Source organism: Bos javanicus, chromosome 2 (genome assembly GCF_032452875.1).
Source record: "Bos javanicus breed banteng chromosome 2, ARS-OSU_banteng_1.0, whole genome shotgun sequence".
NCBI lineage: Eukaryota > Metazoa > Chordata > Mammalia > Artiodactyla > Bovidae > Bos > Bos javanicus.
Genome location: NC_083869.1, coordinates 15,992,665 through 16,013,467, shown reverse-complemented (window position 1 = coordinate 16,013,467; position 20,803 = coordinate 15,992,665). Strand labels below are relative to the sequence as shown.

The window sequence follows — 20,803 nt, the reverse complement described above, 5'->3', positions numbered from 1 at the left end:
AGGACACACTTTTCACTGCACACACTTTTGCAACTCTTGAATTTTAAACCAAGTGCATTTTATCAGCTTAAAAACTTACTATTTGCATTCAGGAAAATAAAGTAAAATAAATATCAAACATTAGTGAAATTTTCAGATAAACAAAATTAGTTCTGTATGGAACACCTTATAGGTTGTTTAGCCAATAGGCATTCTCTTGGGTCCTTTTGTTAGAAAAAAAATCCCTGATTTTCTTCTAGTGTTAACACATCCAAGTCCCAGAAGGTGAATCAAGGTTAGCCTACATCAATCAAGTGATGTCCAGAAAAATTAAACCAGAGAGGGGTGCTGCTGCAAACTTAGGAGCATGGATAGCCAGCACAAGAGAGGAAGCCTAGGCAATTAGGAAGCTGTAAAGATGCTTGTCACAGTGATGCCTTCCACTTACCTATCTTATGCTAGGCCATAAGAGGAAAAGTCTTAATCCACAGCTAAAGCAATAAATCTGGACACACACACACAGCTCTAAATGCAGGCAATGGTAATCAAAATTAGCTTTCATGGACAGCTCTTCTCAAATATACAGATATGAATGCTATGAAAAAAATCACAAAACATTTGAAGGAAAATCACTATGAAAGGAAACAACAAATAATTTAAAGGAATAAAAATATTTTATGGGGGATATGAAAAGCTATGTCATTCATGAAAGAAATAATGGGCTAAATTATAAATTCTGAAAATAAAAGGTATATGGTTATTGGTACTGAAAAAAAAAAAAAAGGACTGAATAATAGAATGATTAACCTCAAAAGTGAATTAGAGAGCTGCCACAGCAATGGCTTCTCCTGCAATACAGCTAGGTGGGAATGGGTGGGAGGGTGGGGTGTAGGGAGCAGGGAGCAGGGAAGGGACACAGAAGAGAGACCCAGAACATCCAACATCCAATCAATGTGAATTTCTGAAAGGATTGATAGGATGAAACAGTCAAAAATAAAATGGAGTAAGGGATGCTCAAAACTGAAGAAATATAGACATTTTCTGTTTAGAATAGACCATTCAGTCTAAGCAGGATAAATAAAAAGAGCAACCACCTGGAAACACTTAGGAAAATGCAAAAGAGAAAAGATAACTTGAAAATCCTTAAAACTTAAAGAGGCAAAAGTAAAAATTTTAACTAACTACAAAAGAATGCAATTAAGATAACAGACTTCTCTTTGGTATTAAAAGACAATAGAACAACTCTGAAAAATTCTAAAGGGGAAAAGAGTATGAAACTAAAAGTTTACACTAATGAAACACTTCCATATTAGAAGGAAAATGTTGAAGTAATGGATAATTGGGAAATATATATATATATAAAGAAGTTTTGAAAAATATAAACTTTTTAAAAATTATGGCAAGAAAAGTCCAGACACACCAGTTAAGAATAACATAAACTGGAAAAGAAGTAAAACTCTCACTGTTTGCAGATGATATGATCCTTTACATAGAAAACCCTAAAGACTCCACCAGAAAATTACTATAGCTAATCAATGAATATGATAAAGTTGCAAGATATAAAATCAACACACAGAAATCCCTTGCATTCCTATACAGTAACAATGAGAAAATAGAAAGAGAAATTAAGGAAACAATTCCATTCACCATTGCAATGAAAAGAATAAAATACTTAGGAATATATCTACCTAAAGAAACAAAAGACCTATATATAGACAGCTATAAAACACTGGTGAAAGAAATCAAAGAGGACACTAATAGATGGAGAAATATACTGTGTTCATGGATCTAAAGAATCAATATAGTGAAAATGAGTATACCACCCAAAGCAATCTATAGATTCAATGCAATCCCTATCAAGCTACCAATGGTATTTTTCACAGAGCTAGAACAAATAATTTCACAATTTGTATGGAAATACAAAAAACCTCGAATAGCCAAAGCAATCTTGAGAAAGAAGAATGGAACTGGAGGAATCAACCTGCCTGACTTCAGGTTCTACTACAAATCCACAGTCATCAAGACAGTATGGTACTGGCACAAAGACAGAAATATAGATCAAGGGAACAAATGCAATTTAATAGAAAGCCCAGAGATAAATCCACGCACCTATGGACACCTTATCTTCAACAAAATAGGCAAGAATATACAATGGAGAAAAGACAATCTCTTTAACAAGTGGTGCTGGGAAAACTGGTCAACCACTTGTAAAAGAATGAAACTAGAACACTTTCTAACACCATACACAAAAATAAACTAACTCCTAGAGGAAAACATAGGCAAAACACTCTCCAACATAAACCACATCAGGATCCTCTATGACCCACCTCCCAAAATATTAGAAATAAAAGCAAAAATAAATAAATGGGACCTAATTAAAAGCTTCTGCACAACAAAGGAAACTGTAAGTAAGGTGAAAAGACAGCCTTCAGAATAGGAGAAAATAGTAGCAAACGAAGCAACAGACAAAGAATTAATCTCAAAAATATATAAGCAACTCCTGCAGCTCAACTCAAGAAAAACAAATGACCCAATCAAAAAGTGGGCCAAGTCCAGGTTCGATGCATGATACAGGGTGCTCAGGGCTGGTGCACTGGGATGACCCAGAGGGATGGGATGGGGAGGGAGGTGGGAGGGAGGTTCAGAATGGGGAAGACATGTACACCCATGATGGATTCATTTCAATGTATGGCAAAACCAATACAATATTGTAAAGTAAAAAAAAAAAAAACAACTAATAATAATAATTAAAAAATTAAAAAGAAAAAAACAAAGAATGGAAAAAAATAATAATATAAATGAGATGTGTGCTGCTATTTAATGAAAGTCAGAGATTTTTTCAAATTGGGTAAAAATAAAATATATTTCTAAATACATCATATTTATAAAAGATTTATCTAAAACAATATGACATAAAAATATTTGAAAAGAAAAATAATGGAGAAAATTGCTAACAAACAGAAAGCAGATGTAAAAATGTTAGTAGTAGGCATAATAGAAATAAAGATGAAGTATGAAAAGGAAAAAATGACTCTATCTAGTGATGAAAGTAACAATATAAAAATAATATACGCTCTAAACTTTACCTTAACAGAAAAATTATATAGAACAAAAATGGAAGCTTGGGGCTGGTGCACTGGGACGACCCAGAGGGATGGTATGGGGAGGGAGGAGGGAGGAGGGTTCAGGATGGGGAACACATGAGAAATAAAGGAATAAAAAATAAAAAATAAAAAAAAAGAAATATAAGTGAAATTAATAAATGCACATAAAGATTTTAATATCTTGCTTATAAATGGACAGATAAAGTAAACTGAAAATATTTATAGCTATTTAGAATTCAATAGCTCAGACAATTCTCAAAATTAGTTTTATAAATAATGAATATATAAAGAACTTTGTACCCAAGAGAACATTCATTAAAATTTACCAGTGTTTAGCTGTTAAAAGAAATCTCAGCAGGCAAAATACTCTGATTTCAAAGCAGTAAAATCATAGAGCCACTCATATTTATGAAGTGTTTATTATGGTTGCCAGATTTAGCAAATAAAGTTATAGTTGCCAGATTTGTTCTAAGCTGTGGCTGCCAGATTTAACAAATACAAGATACCTAGTTAAAATAGAATTTAGGATATACAAGGAATAGTTTTTTATAGATTTTAGAAATCTTAGAAAATTTTAGAGATAAACTTCCAAAGCATTGGGGGAAAAAATAGAGAAATCTTTCTGTGTCCTTCTAAGATAATTTTAAAACTTTTATACCTAAACTAGACAAGCATGGCATAAAAAGTAAAACCATAGGCCAAATTTACTTTTAAGTGTCACTGCAAAACTTCTTTTAAAAGTTAATAAATATAGCAGTGTACTATACAATATTTTAATGCAATTTACTTTTTAAGAATCAAACAGAAAAAACACAAAATCATTTTAATAAAAGCAAAAGGCCCATTTATTAAAAATGACTCCTATTTATGATTTTTTTTTTTTTGGAAAGTATGTAATACAAGAAGAATTTTTCTTACTTGATGAGGCATACCTATCAAAACATCAGCAATAGAAAGTTTAGAAAATGTAAAGAAAAAAGGATTAGTCATAATTGAAAATGACAGAAAATATCTAGGAATAAAACCAATGCAAATGTGCAATATCCATAATAAAAATATTACCATAAGATATAAAATAAGATATAATTAGTTATAGGAACATATCTTATTCTAAATGGAAATAAAATTTACTAAAAGTATTTATTCTTCACTAAATAGGTTTCAAGATAAATGCAATAAATCAAAGCCTAAAAAGATTTTTAAATGAAACTTGACAGTTTAGTTCTCAGAAAAGATACAAAATTAGCCAAAAAGCATTATATCAAAAGGAGGAAAGAGAATTTACACTATCAAATTTTAAAATATGTTATAAAAATATAACAATTAGAATTGTATGACACTGATATCTTAATATACATATAGAAATGGAAGAGAACAGAATACATAGTTAAGGGGCATTCCAAACTACTGAGAACAGGACTGAACAAATGCAGATGAAAAAAAATGGTTAGATTCCTAACTTGGTGCCAAGACAAAAAGCAACATATATTTGAGGTAGATGGAAAACATAAACGTCTATTGAGTTCAGACCTGTGGTTGCCAACAGTGGATTGGGAGTTTGGGAGTAGTAGATGCAAGCTATTAAATTGTATATAGAGAATGGATAAACAATAAGGTCCTATCATGTTGCACAAAGGACTATATTCAATATCCTATAATAAACCATAATGGAAAAGAAAATGAAAAAGAATACATGTGTATAACTGAATCACTTTGCTGAATACCAGAAACCAACACAACATTGTAAATCAACTATACGTCATTAAAACATTATGTGTCTAAAATACAACTACAAAAGCATTCAAAAAATACACTTGCAATCTTGGAGTATAGAAGAACTTTGAAAGATATAAAGTACAAAGCCATAAAAGAAACTATCCATAAATTTGACATTAATATTTAAAACATGTGCATGAAAGAAAGAATAATGCTGCTACCAATATTGTTCATTTTTACCATAAGGAAATTTAGAATTTTCAGAAGAAATGGCTCAAAACTAAGAAAGTTAAAGAACCAATGCTCAAGGCCTACTCAGTAATTGACTGCATGCTGGGGGTTTGACAGACTACCCCATTTAATCTCAAGGAATCCTCATCAAACCTAAAAGGATGTATTACTATCATCATGTTGCTAAAGAAGAAATGTGTCTTTAATCACACATCCAGCAGTTGGATGAAGTGGAATTCTAACGCAATGCATTCAGCATCTTGACTCCATGCTAATAAGAAAGTATAAGGAATTATACAGGAATTTACATGATTGATAAATAGCCTGTGAAAATAGTGAATCAATTAGGATTGGTAGATTAAGGTAAAAATAATTAAAATGCACTCAGAGTTAATAATAATTTAATATATCGTGTGGAGGAAACAAAGGATAAGAAGAAGGAAGCAGGAAACTCACTGAGAGGCTATTGAGATGATTTAGTAAAACACTGAGAGCCTGGACCAGTCAGTCTTCCAAGCCATGAATCTGTAAAATGTTACAAATTGTTAAGTAACAGCACATTAGAGCCAGAGTCAGATGTAAAATATAAATAAATAAAATAAAATAATTTTAATCTCCTTCCAAGGTTTTCATGAGGTGACTGGTGTGCTGACAGCACTGATATTGTTTGCTAGGAAACAGTAGTGGTGGCTGGCTGAAAATATGACTGAAGACTCTCTCTTATGCATGTGTGCAAAGTCACTTCAGTTGTGCCTGACTCTTTGCGACCCCACGGACTGTAGTTCTGTCCACGGGATTCTCCAGCAAAAATACTGGAGTGGGTTGCCATTCCTTCCTACGGGGATCTTCCCAACCCAGGGATCGAATTGACATAGGTAGTAACTCTATGACTTTGGACAAGTTACTAAACCAATATGCCCAGTTTCCTCATGTATACAGTGATTACACCTATTTTGTTGTCAGAAAGATTAAATAAGTTAATAATTAAAGCATCTATATATGTTCATGTAAGAGCAATTCCTAGTGTAAGAGCAATTCTTTCTTTTTATTTTCCATTATAGTTTATTGCAAGATTAAATATAGTTCTTTCTTGTTGTCATTTAGTCAGTAAGTTGTGTCCAAGTCTTTTGTGACCCAATGGACTGTAGTCTGCCAGGATCCTCTGTCCATGCGATTTCCCAAGCGGCAATACTGGAGTGAGTTGCCATCTCCTTTTTCAGGATCTTCTCCACCCAGGGACTGAACCCTGGTCTCCTGCATTGCAGGCAGATTCTATACCACTGCACCATGAGGGAACCCCTAGGCCATGTCAGTTGTCACTAATCCCCTTAAATTTGGGTTCTGGATATTAGGTTCAGTGATCTTGGGTCTTGTGTCTTTCTGCACTGCTAAGTAGAGAAAATAAAGAAGGCTTATCAAGAGGGATCTGAGAAAAACTTGAGATCTTCAGAATGTTTACTGATTTGAAAAGAACAGAGTCTACTTAAAGAAGACAAGATCCTTTTATTCAAGTTAGCAGATGATAAGACTTCAGCGTTTTGTTGTTCTCTTTTTTCCTACTTATAGGAATAATTCTGAAGTACTTCAGGGTCCCATATTGAACTCGAGTTGGAAGAGGCGAGTCTGGTCTCAAAATGGAGGGTCATGATCCCAAGGAACCAGAGCAGTTGAGAAAGCTGTTTATTGGTGGTCTGAGCTTTGAAACTACAGATGATAGCTTAGGAGAATGATGTTGAGAAATGGGGCACACTTGCAGATTGTATGGTGATGAGAGACCCCCAAACAAAACGTTCCAGGGGCTTTGGTGTTGTGACTCACTCCTGTGTTGAAGAAGTGGATGCAGCAATGTGTGCTCGACTGCACAAAGTTGATGGGCGTGTAGTGGAACCAAAGAGAGCTGTTTCTAGAGAGGATTCTGTAAAGCGCATCTAACAGTGAAGAAAATTTTTGTTGGTAGTATTAAAGAAGATACAGAAGAATATTATTTGAGAGACTACTTTGAAAAGTATGGCAAGATTGAAACCATAGAAGTTATGGAAGACAGGCAGAGTGGGAAAAAGAGAGGATTTGCTTTTGTAACTTTTGATGATAAAGTTGATAAAATTGTTGTTCAGAAATACCACACTATTAATGGGCATAATTATGAAGTGAAAAGGGCCCTTTCTAAACAAGAGATGTAATCTGTTGGATCACAAGGAGGTCGTGGAGGTGGATCTGGCAACTTTATGGGTCGTGGAGGAAACTTTGGAGGTGGTGGAGGAAACTCTGGAGGTGGTGGAGGTAACTTTGGCTGTGGTGGAAACTTTGGTGGAAGAGGAGGCTATGGTGGTGGAGGTGGTGGCAGCAGAGGGAGTTGTGGAGGAGGTGATGGTGGACATAATGGATTTGGAGGGGATGCTGGCAACTATGGTGGTGGTCCTGGTTATAGCAGTAGAGGAGGCTACGGTGGCGGTGGAAACCAAGGTGGTGGATATGGTGGCGGTGTTGGAGGATATGATGGTTACAATGAAGGAGGAAATTTAGGAGGTAACTATGGTGGTGGTTTTTTTTTTTTTTTTTTTTTTTTGCATTTCTTTTCTATTTCTTTTAACTTATATGCAGAGTACATCATGAGAAATGCTGGACTGGAAGAAACACAAACTGGAATCAAGATTGCTGGGAGAAATATCAATAACCTCAGATATGCAGATGATGCCACCCTTATGGCAGAAAGTGAAGAGGAACTCAAAGCCTCTTGATGAAAGTGAAAGTGGAGAGTGAAAAAGTTGGCTTAAAGCTCAACATTCAGAAAACGAAGATCATGGCATCCGGTCCCACCACTTCATGGGAAATAGATGGGGAAACAGTGGAAACAGTGATAGCATATTCAAAAGCAGAAACATTACTTTGCCAACGAAGGTTCATCTAGTCAAGGCTATGGTTTTTCCAGTGGTCACATATGGATGTGAGAGTTGGACTGTGAAGAAGGCTGAGCACCGAAGAATTGATGCTTTTGAACTGTGGTGTTGGAGAAGACTCTTGAGAGTCCCTTGGACTGTAAGGATATCCAACCAGTCCATTCTGAAGGAGATCAGCCCTGGGATTTCTTTGGAAGGAATGATGCTAAAGCTGAAACTCCAGTACTTTGGCCACCTCATGCGAAGAGTTGACTCATTGGAAAAGACTCTGATGCTGGGAGGGATTGGGGTGCAGGAGGAGAAGGGGACAACAGAGGATGAGATGGCTGGATGGCATCACTGACTCGATGGACGTGAGTCTGAGTGAAGTCCGGGAGTTGGTGATGGACAGGGAGGCCTGGCGTGCTGCGATTCATGGGGTAGCAAAGAGTCGGACACAACTGAGCAACTGATCTGATCTGATCTGATGGTGGTGGTGGAAACTATAATGATTTTGGAAGTTATAGTGGACAACAGCAATCAAATTATGGATCCATGAAAGGGGGTAGTTTTGGTGGAAGAAGCTCGGGCAGTCCCTATGGTGGTGGTTATGGATCTGGTGGTGGAAGTGATGGATATGGTAGCAGAAGGTTCTAAAAACTCAGAAGAAAAGGGCTACAGTTCTTAGCAGGAGAGAGAGCAAGGTGTTGTCAGGAAAGCTGCGGGTTACTTTGAGACAATCGTCCCAAATGCATTAGAGGAACTGTAAAAATCTGCCACAGAAGGAAGAATGATCCATAGTGAGAAAAGTTACTGCAGCTTAAACAGGAAACCCTTCTTGTTCAGGACTGTCATAGCCACAGTTTGCAAAAAGTGCAGCTATTGATTAATGCAATGTAGTGTCAATTAGATGTACATTCCTGAGGTCTTTTATCTGTTGTACCTTTGTCTTTTTCTTTTCATTACATCAGGTATATTGCTCTGTAAATTGTGGTAGTGGTACCAGGAATAAAAAATTAAGGAATTTTTAACTTTTCAATATTTGTGTAGTTCAGTTTTTCTACGTTTCAGTACAGAAACTTTAATAAAATGCAGTTTTGAAGGTGTCTCCTTGTGAGTTAACAAATAAAGAAGATCATTGTTAATTACTATTTTGTATGAATTTTGCTAAAGTTAACTGTAAAGAAACACCTGCTGACTTGCAGTTTAAGGGGAATCTATTCTCCCCATTTCCAAACCATGAAATGAATGGCTCTGACATGTGGAGAGAATCAATATTTGTATGTTTGCAATGTGTGTTTTAGACAATAGAATTGGGTATTTAAATTAGCGTATTTGTGAATTGAATAGCATTAAGATTTACCTTCAAATGAAAAATCTCAAAATTTAAAAAAAAAAATGAAGTACTTCAGTTTAGTCACTCAGTCGTGTCTGACTCTTTGTGACCCCATGGACTGCAGCACACCAGGCTTCCCTGTCCATCACCAACTCCTGGAGCTCGCTCAAACTCATATCCATTGAGTTGGTGATGCCATCCAACCATCTTATCCTTTGTCATCCCCTTCTCCTTCTACCTTGAATCTTTCCCAGCATCAGGGTCTTTTCCAAGGAGTCAGTTCTTCCCATCAGGTGGCCAAAGTGTTAGAGCTTCAGCTTCAGCATCAGTCCTTCCAATGAATATTCAGGACTGATTTCCTTTAGGATGGACTGGTTGGATCTCCTTGCAGTCCAAGGGACTCTAAAGAGTCTTCTCCAACACCACAGGTCAAAAGCATCAATTCTTAAGCGCTCAGTTTTCTTTATAGTCCAACTCACATTCATACATGACTACTGGAAAAATCATAGCTTTGACTAGACGGACCTTTGTCAACAAAGTAATGTCTTTGCTTTTTAGTATGCTGTCTAGGTTGGTCATAGCTTTTCTTCCAAGGAGCAAGCATCTTTTAATTTCATGGCTGCAGTCACCATCTGCAGTGATTTTGGAGCCCCCCCAAAAATAAAGTCTCTCACTGTTTCCACTGTTTCCCCATCTATTTGCCATGAAGTGGTGGGACCGGATGCCATGATCTTAGTTTTTTGAATGCTGAAATTTAAGCAAGCTTTTTCACTCTCCTCTTTCACGTTCATCAACAGCCTCTTTAGTTTGTCTTCACTTTCTGCCATAAGGGTGGTGTCACCTGCATATCTGAGGTTATTGATATTCCTCCTGGAAATCTTGATTCCAGCTTGTGCTTCATCTAGCCTAGCATTTTGCATGATGTACTCTACATATAAGTTAAATAAGTAGGGTGACAATATACAGCCTTAACGTACTCCTTTCCCAAATTGGAATCAGTTCGTTGTTCCATGTACGGTTCTAAATGCTGCTTCTTGACCTGCATACAGATTTCTCAGGAGGCAAGTAAGGTGGTCTGGTATTCTCATCTCTTTCAGAATTTTCCACAGTTTGTTGTGATCTACACAGTCAAATAATCAATAAAGTGGAAGTAGATGTTTTTCTGGTATTTTCTTGCTTTTTGATGATCCAATGGATGTTAGCAATTTGACCTCTGGTTCCTCTGCCTTTTCTAAATCTGAAGTACTTAAAATATTTTGAATAATATCAGTCCCTACTCTGTGTCAATCTATTATGTTAACACTACCACATACAGAAGTTCTTCAATCCACAGGTCCTTTCAAAGTCCTGCAGTGGTTTAAGAACACTGGTGAGCTTTGCAATGAATATGGCCATTCAGATTATAGGATTTGGAATGCCTGGAGTAAGGTCTGGCCCCTAGCATGCCAATTAAAATATGAAACCTTGCCTAGTAATCTCTCACCCATACACCCAGTTTATGTGACCTGATGTCTGCCTCAATTTTCGCTTGCTTTCATTCTGTAAAAAAACGACACCACCCATCTGGCTTGAGTCTGATATGTGCATGGCTCTTCCCAGACTCTTAGGAAGCTTAGTTCTGCATCTGGAGCCATGTATTGACTTTAACATGAACCAAAAGCCTGGAATCTAAGTACTGCTGGTCCCAAACTGTTTCCATGTTTGCTGAGCTCCCATGGCTAATGAGACCTAGAATGATAGTCCAACTCTTTGAAATGATTGTTCACAATGTGAACAATCCCCATCAATAAATTAGGGAGAAATAAAAATCATTGTCCGAATGAAACAAAGAGGGGAAATTAAAATGTCACTCTGATTATTATGTTATATAATATTACCAGATTGGAAAAATGTTTATTCTGATGGATGGTTAAAAAATTTTTTTCAATTTATATTGTTTGTTATGGCCAATAAAATTCTTAGCTGTTTCCACTTTGGACATTTGAGTTAAAATGTTAACATTTGGGGGTAAATATTGTTTTGGTCATATGAAGACTGCTGAGAAGGAAATGGCAACCAACGCTAGTGTTCTTGCCTGGAGAATCCCAGGGACGGGGAAGTCTGGTGGGCTGCCGTCTATGGGGTGGCACAGAGTCGGACACGACTGAAGCGACTTAGCAGCAGCAGCAGCAGCCTTGTATAAGCTGAAACAGTTTTACACTGGGAAAAAAAAATTGGAAGGTAAATGTAAAGCAATGTGCCAATATATTAGTGAGATTTAAGCCATCTAAAAAAATGAGGAAAGAATGACTCTACACTTTTCTCCTCCTATAAAAACCCGATAAACTAGAGATTCCTTTGTTTTACTTTTTGAAAATACAGTCTAGTGCCTTGGGTGGCTTCTTTCTCAACACACAATTGATTCTAGGAATGACATTCACTCTGAACGTGGACAGCTGTGCGTTTGGGACAGAAGCAGCTGTTTCACCGTTGTCGTTTTGTACAACAGCTATGGTAGGAGAACTATTTTCTCCCCAAATTACCACTTAAGAGACCTAGAAAGCTAAACAGTGTCATTTTGTATGTTTATAAAAGACAAAACAGTCTTTCTACTCTAAATCACATAGAGGGAAAAGGCAATTGAACTAATGGCATTTTTTTCGCAGGGAATATACCACAAGTCATTAAAAATAGAGATGTAGAATATTTAAGGATACAGTTAAAATGGTGGTACACTGAAATTTTAAAAAAGGATAAAGATTTTTTTCACACTGCCAAAAACTAACGAAAAATTTCAGGAAGACTATAGATATAAAAGGTTTTTCAATGTGTTTTTCTTATCTCATTCGTTTCTGAGAAGACCTTGCATAAGAGATGGAGCAAAACGTGCCTCACATGACTAGCGAATGCTGGAACAGATAGTTTATGCATTTGTTACTAAGTAACTTTTTCTCTTGGATCTAATAATAAATCACCATTGTTCTTTACCATTTGATTTGTAATTCTAATAAGGCAAGATGGTGTATTTATCCAGCTGTAGATAAAAATTCAGTCATATAACTTCAGTGAACCAAGTGCGAACTATGTAAACATCATAAATGGAAAAAATTCATAAAATAAGGCTCAGTTAAGTATAATTTAACTATAAATATATACCCAGTGTTGTACATATATTTCTTCCATTTACTTCCTCCAGGTTTGCAGGTGGATTTAGTGATTATGAAATGAATATGACTGAAAAAGACTTAAATCAACAAGTAAACTACAATTAAATATATTCATAAGCAATAAATTTCTACAGTGCTCTGATGAGAATGTGTACCATTTTCCTTCAAACTAACCTTCCATTAAACACAAAATTTGATAGTATTGTATTTGCTAACCTACATATAGTGAAGCATTGTTATTTTTATTGTTTATTAATATTTTATCAAATTTCTTGCTTAGAATGTTTTGTCATTGCCTTCAAGTTGGAATTCTAATCTATACACTACAATTTTTTCATACTGTCCCCTATCACTTTTATTAACACTTTATTAGTATTCCAAATGCTCAAGAACTTCCAAACTTAGCCTTTTTAAACCTGAAATTTGTTGAGAATTCCCTGGTAGTCAAGTGGTTAGGACTCAGTGCTTTCACTGCCAAGGGCCCAGGCTCAATTCTTGGTCAGGGAACTAAGATCCCACATGCTGCATAGCCCTTCTGAATTTAAAAAAAAAAAAAAAAAGCCCTGAAATTTGTTTACCTATGTACTTGAGGGGGAAAAGGGGACTATTATTGTGTTGGCCAATTAACCAGAATTTTTTATGTAATTTACAAATATTATTTTAAGGATTTAATTAGAATGTTGACCTTCCTATAATTAAAAAGTATAATTCTAAACTGTTATAGCTTTCTTTCAAACTATTTTCAGGGGATTGTTATATGGTTAAATATAAATTACTATGAGAAAAATAATGGATTAAACTTTAACCTAAAGATATGAGGTGTTAAAAAGTAACAATACCATCCATAAAAGAATGTACTATAAATTTCCTAAGAATTTTTCCTATTGCGTTTCTAAGTCAACCTGAAAAAATCAATTTGCACACAATTTTTAGAAGTTCAGCTATTTGATCATGTATCATAAATATGTATTTTTCTCATATCTTTCTCACAAAATGAGTAAGAGTCATTATATCCCCTTTATGCTTAAGAGAAAATGGAAATCCAATGAGGTCATGCCTCTGCTTCAACATTTAGATACAAAATAGCTTCACTGTCCATGTTTCTCGGTTTGCTGATATTTTCACTTCAAAGAAATTCATATTCACAGTTTCATACCTGAAATAATCATAGTCTAGAAGAAAGTTTAAATGGAAATGACCTTTAATATTCGTATTATACTTCGAATGATCACCATCATTAGGTGCATATCATTTTCACAGGGGCATGTGAATAGTTTACAGGCTGGCAAATATTTTTTGTTGAAAGAAAATTACCTTAAACCTATAAACGAAGTATTTACATCTTACTCAATGCTCTTCTATCTCTAGATTATTTTTAATAATAAAACAAAATATATAACTGAACTTTACATAATATGTGGCAATGTAAACATCTCTTGATATATGAATCAACTAGAAAAGGTTAAGTTTGTGCCTGGTAAGCTAAACTTTTCATTTTTAAGCAAAAAGAAAAAAAAGCAAGTTTAAGTCAATTTTGAGGAGACAGGTGAAGGAAAATATTTGCAGAGGCTAAGTGGGTATCCATATGTGAGTGTGCTGGTTGAATGTAAGGTAACTGGAACATAAAGTGGACATATAAGAAATAACGAATGCATATCCCACTTAAAAGATTTAAACATTAAAATTTCTGTGACAGTCACTGACTCTTGCTTAGGTGGGATTTAGAAAACACAAGTCACTTTGAAGCATTTATCCTTTGTTTTCAGAGTCTTTGGACCAGCTGCTCTTATTTTACAAATGCCAGTTTATACACACTACTCCTGGGAAAGAATATAAAGCATCTATTTTTTGCTTTGATGAAGGCTGCTGCTCCTAATAACCCCCTTGAAATTGAGAACAGCACAGGGAGGAAGAAGAAAAGTTTCCTAGCAGTAAAGAAAGCTACTAGAAACAAAAAGATTTCAACCTAGTTTATGCTGTGTGCTCAGGATCAGAGAGTTTCTGACTGAGGTCATTGGTAGGAAACACCACAAATGACTCCAAAGAATCTTGCCATGCTTATAACAGAGAATCTTAAGAGAAGGACGGCCTCATCATTAGGTGCTAAACAAGTGTTCTGCACACAAAGGTGATTGACAAATCTATAACCTGGGTACAAACCAGATATCATGACTGAATGGAAAAGAGTCATCCTTGCTGGGTTCAAAGCAGCAGATAACAATAGCAGCACACAGTGCTGAAAACAGAGGCAAAGGCATTCATAAGTCAGGGACATATAAGGAACGGATCAGAATGGCCCACTGCTCACCATGCTTGAAAACAGCTCGTGTATTTTATTAAGTGAACCCCGGGAATCTTGGACAGGTGGCCCAATGATATCCTAGAGGGAGATTCTGGTCTTCTGCCTTCCACAGCTAAGATAGAGGAGTTCATTTCAGTCGCTTAGTTGTGTCCGACTCTTTGTGACCCATGGACTGCAGCATGCCAGGCTTCGCTGTCCATCACCAACTCCTGGAGCTTGCTCAAACTCATATCCATCAAGTCGGTGATGCCATCCAAAGATCTTATCCTCTGTCTTCCCCTTCTCCTCTTGCCTTCAATCTTTCCCAGCATCAGGGTCTTTTCCAAGGAGTCAGTTCTTCCCATCAGGTGGCCAAAGTATTGGAGTTTCAACGTCATCATCAGTCCTTCCAATGAATATTCAGGACTGATTTCCTTTAGGATGGACTGGTTGGATCTCCTTGCAGCCCAAGGGACTCTCAAGAGTCTTCTCCAATAACACAGTTCAAAAGCCTCAATTTTTCAGGGCTCAGCTTTTTTTATCGTCCAACTCTCATATTCATACATGACCACTGGAAAACCATAGCTTTGTCTAGACAGACCTTTGTCAGCAAAGTAATGTCTCTGCTTTTCAATATGCCATCTAGGTTTGTCATAGCTTTCTTTTAAGGAGCAAACTTCTTTTAATTTCATGGCTGCAATCACCATCTGCAGTGATTTTGGAGCCCAAGAAAATAAAGTCTGTCACGGTTTCCATTATTTGCTCATCTATTTGCCATGAAGTGATGGGACCAGATGCCACAATCTAGTTTTTTGAATGTTGAGTTTTAAGCCAGCTTTTTCACGCTCCTCTTTCACTTTCATCAAGAGGCTCTTTAATTTCTCTTTGCTTCCTGCCATAAGGGTGGTGTCATCTGCATATTTGAGGTTATTGATATTTCTCCTGGATATCTTGATTCCAGCTTGTGCTTCATCCAGCCCAGCATTTCTCATGATGTACTCTGCATAGAAGTTAAATTAGCAGGGTGACAATACACAGCCTTGACGTACTCCTCTCCCAATTTGGAACCAGTCCGTTGTTCCATATCTGGTTCTAACTGTTGTTTCTTGACCTGCATACAGATTTCTCAGGAGGCAGATAAGGTGGTCTGGTATTCCCATCTCTTTCAGAATTTTCCACAGTTTTTTGTAATTCACACAGTCAAGGGCTTTGGCGTAGTCAATAAAGTAGAAGTAGATATATTTCTGGAATTCTCTTGCTTTTTCTATGATCCAACAGATGTTGGCATTTGATCTCTGGGCCTCTGCCTTTTCTAAATCCTCCTTGAACATCTGGAAGTTCTTGGTTCATGTACTGTGGAAGCCTAACTTGGAGAATTTTGAGCATTACTTTGCTAGCGTGTGAGATGAGTGCAGTTGTATGGTAGTTTGATCATTCATTGGCATTGCCTTTCTTTGGGATTGGAATGAAAACTGAACTTTTCCAGTTCTGTGGCCACTGCTGAAGATAGAAGAGAGGTCAAGTAATTAACTAAGAAAAATAGTAAAGATATCATTTGTAGTCCTGGCTGGAAAAGTGAATCTTTCTGGTTATATCTGGTTTATTAATAAATCAAAGATTCATGCATATATTGTTCAGGTAGAGAATTCAAATTCAAATTCTTATTTAGAGCTTGTAGTTATAGTTCCCTTTTGAAATAAAACCACACATATTCAAAAAACAATAGACATTTACCTTTAGAATATTTTAGGTATCTTTAATAAATAAAATCTGGTAATGAAGATACGATTTCACATTTGCATTACATATAATTTTACTTATGTTTTCATTTCAGCTTCACTACACCACTGGGACTTAGGCCACATCCCAAAATTACAGTTTTGGAATTCAAGACCAGAGGACAGGTCAAGTCTTTTATATCAAATCACTATGCATGCTATAGCAGAGAACCTCAAATAAATAACCAAGTACATTAAAGAATATTAAGATCAAAAGTATAAAGGTGGTTGATATTTCTCTTTGCCCACCCAGTGTCCATTTCAGCTACCTACATCTTTGTGTTTGGGAACAGAAAAGAGAAAGAGAAAGATGGCACTGCTCCTTGCCAGAAGAGGAACCAGAAAGGAAATCCCCTAATTCTCCTTCCCCACCTTTCCTAAAGTGTGGTCAAAGGGCTCTTGCATAAGAGTAATATGGGGTCTTGTTACCAACAGAGATCCCCAGGTTCACTTCCAGAACCTAGGCCTGAGATTTCTCAGGTGACCTATGGCAATCTTCATTTTTAATGCCTTCTCTTGTGCTTAGTCTGCATATCAGTGTATGTTGGGACCACTGCCTGCTTCCTGCAAGAAGTGCCTTCCTTATATAAGTCCTAGTGTTAAAGCTATTTGAGGACTTCCCTGATGGTCCAGGGGTTAAGACTCCACACTTTCACTGCAGGGGGCACAGGTTTGATCTCTAGTTGGGAAACTAAGATACTGCATGTTGCAATTGCAAAAAAAAAAAAAAAGCTATTTGATTAACAGCATTTTGAATATCACATAATTTGTTTAGAAAGCTTTAATGAATGGGTCTCTATTTAAGTCATTATGAATTCCAGAAAATCACTCTTTGCATTTTAAAAAATCTCCTATAGCTGATTTACCAGAAATGAATCAACTTATGAATTGGCTTTTGAAATAAACACCGTACTGTGTGCTATGCTGAGGTGCTCAGTTGTGTCTGACTCTTTGTGACCTCATAGACTGTAGCCTGACAGGCTCCTCTGTCCATGGGGATTTTCCAGGCAAGAATACTAGAGTGGGTTGCTGTGCCCTCCACCAGGGGAATCTTCCCAGCCTAGGGATTGAACCCAGGTCTCCCGCATTGCAGGCAGACCCTGGTATCTCTAATCTTTTTTCAAGAGCTCTCTAGTCTTTCCCATTCTATTGTTTTCCTCTATTTCTTTGTACTGATTGCTGAGGAAGGCTTTCTTATCTACCCTTGCTATTCTTTAGAACTCTGCATTCAGATGTGAATATCTTTCCTTTTCTCCTTTGCTTTTCACGTCTCTTCTTTTCTCAGCTATTTGTAAGGCCTCCTCAGACAACCATTTTGCATTTTTCCGTTCCTTTTCCTTGGGAATAGTCTTGCTCACTGCCTCCTGTACAATGTCATGAACCTCCATCCCATAGGTCTTCAGGCAATCTGTCTATCAAATCTAATCCCTTGAACCTATTTGTCATTTCCAGTGTATAATCATAAGGGTGACATCCATGTGTCGAGTCATCTCTTGTGTTGTTGGAAGAGGGTGTTTGCACATCCACAACTGGATATTGTTTTCACTCTGGCTCCATCTCTTCATTCTTTCTGGAGTTATTTCTCCAGAATGCCAAGTTATTGTGTGGCATTAGGTCTAAACTATTTTGCTTCAGTTATTAGAACTATCTTTGGAAGGAATGATGCTAAAGCTGAAACTCCAGTACTTTGGCCACCACATGCAGAGAGTTGACTCATTGGACAAGACTCTGATGCTGGGAGGGATTGAGGGCAGGAGGAGGGGACGACAGAGGATGAGATGGCTGGATGGCATCACTGACTTGATGGACGTGAGTCTGAGTGAACTCTGGGAGTTGGTGATGGACAGGGAGGCCTGGCGTGCTGCGATTCATGGGGTCACAAAAAGTCAGACATGACTGAGCCACTGAACTGAACTGAACTGAAGATATGCCAGGATAAGAGTCCCTTCTTTGTTCTTCTTTCTCAGAATTCCATGGGACGCGAACCCTTCTTATAGATAACAAATTTAGTTTGTCTGGTTCTATGCAACATGCTATTAAGAATTTTATTTTAATTTCATTACAATTATGGACTAACAAAGGGAGAATTTGGCATATGTCTAGTTTTGAATATTTTCAACCCTAACCATAGGAAATTTTTACATTATTATTTCCTTCAATAACATTTTATTTTCTTTTCATATAATTATTAAACATCTTTTGTGAAGTTTATTTCTGTGTACTTCTAATTTTTGAGTGGCGTCAGTTCTCTAAGATTTCATTGTTGCCTATGGTTGATATACAGATTTATTTTTATGTGCTGATTTTTTTTATATTTGGGGTCCTTTTATACTCTCTTTTTAGTTATAATATTTGTCTGCATATTTTCTTAGGCTTGATAGATATCCTGTCACCTACAAATGAAAATCACTTTGCTTCCTCCTTCCCTGTCATTATTCTATTTTTTTTAATTTTTTCTACTTTTAATGCATCAGTCAGATTCTTCAGTAAAACAGTGAAAAATAGGCTAATAGCATATATTCTTCTCCTAACTTCAACCAAAATGTTTCTAAATGTGAGTCACTGATATTGGTAGTAGTCCTTTATCAAGTTAAGATAGTTCTCTTCTATCCTTAGCTTGCAAAGAGTTTATATTTAACATATAGTACCTTTTACCAATTTCTTCTTTGAAAACTATTGAGATGTTCTCTTTAACCCTTTAGTCTGCTAATATGATATTTTACTCTATTATTTTTTTTAGTATTTAACTGTATTTCTACTTCTAATATAAACTCTTTAGTCATCATGCCTTATTTTTTAATACTAGTAAATTTTATATGGTAATGATTTATTTTCCTTTTCATAGACAGATTAACATCAGAAAAAATAATAGAGCAGTAATCACAGTAATCCAAGTCTATGCCCCAACCACTAATGCCGAAGAAACTGAAGTTGAATGGTTCTAAGAAGCCCTACAAGACCTTCTAGAACTAACACCAAAAAAGAGATACCCTTTTCATCACAGGGGACTGGAATGCAAAAGTAGGAAGTCAAGAAACACCTGGGGTAACAGGCAAGTTTGGCCTTGGAATACAAAATGAAGCAGGGCAAAGGTGAACAAGAGTTTTGCCAAGAGAACACATTTGTCACAGCAAACACCCTCTTCCAACCACACAAGAGATGACTCTACATATAAATATCACCAGATGGTCAATACCAAAATCAGGTTGATTATATGCTTTGCAGCTGAAGATGGAGAAGCTCTATACAGTCAGTAAAAAGAAGACCGGGAGCTGACTGTGGCTCAGATCATGAAGTCCTTATGGCAAAATTCAAACTTAAATTGAAGAAAGTAGGGAAAACCACTAGGCCACTCAAATATGACCTAAATCAAATTGCTTAAGATTATACAGCGGAAGTGACAAATAGATTCAAGGGATTAGATTTGATAGAGAGTGCCCGAAGAACTATGGGCAGGGGTTCATGACATTGTACAGGAGGCAGTGATCAAGACCATCCCAATAAAAAGAAAAGCAAAAAGGCAAAATGGTTGTCTGAGGAGCCCTTACAAATAGCTGAGTAAAGAAGAGAGGCTAAAGGCAAAGGGGAAAAGGAAAGATATACCCATTTGAATGCGGAGTTCCAAAGAATAGCAAGGAGAGATAAGAAAGCCTTCTTTAGTGATCAATGCAAAGAAACAGAGGAAAACAATAGAATAGGAAAGACTAGAGATCCTTCAAGAAAATTAGAGATATCAAGGGAAATTTTCATGCAAAGATGGACACAATAAAGGACAGAAATAGTATGGACCTAACAGAAGCAGAGGATATTAAGAAGGCATGGCAAGAATACACAGAAGAACTATACAAAAAGTATCTCAATGGCCCAGATAACTACGGTGGTGTAATCACTCATCTAGAGCCAGACATCCTGAAGTCCAAAGTCAAATGGGTCTTAGGAAGCAGCACTATGAACAAAGCTAGCAGAGATGATGGAATTCCATTTGAGCTATTTAAAATCCTAGAAGATAATGCTGTGAAAGTGCTACACTCAGTACACCAGCAAATTTGGAAAACTCAGCAGTGGCCACAGGACTGGAAAAGGTCAGTTTTCATTCCAAACCCAAAGAAAGGAAGTACCAAAGAATGTTGAAAGTATCGTACATCCTAACTCGTCTCACATGCTAGCAAAGTAATGCTCAAAATTCTCTAAGTCAGGCTTCAATAGTATGTGAACTGTGAACTTCCAGATGTTCAAGCTGGATTTAGAAAAGGAAAAGGAACTAAGATCAAATTGCCAACATCCGTTGGATCGTGGAAAAAGCAAGAGTGTTCCAGAAAAACATCTACCTCTGCTATATTGACTATGCCAAAGCTT

The 20,803-nt window shown here is 36.5% G+C and overlaps 1 pseudogene; it reads left to right on the top strand.

The window, feature by feature from the left end:
* Positions 1-6,627: 6,627 nt before the first annotated feature.
* On the top strand, positions 6,628-8,973 carry LOC133257644 (heterogeneous nuclear ribonucleoprotein A3-like; annotated as a pseudogene).
* Positions 8,974-20,803: the final 11,830 nt, after the last annotated feature.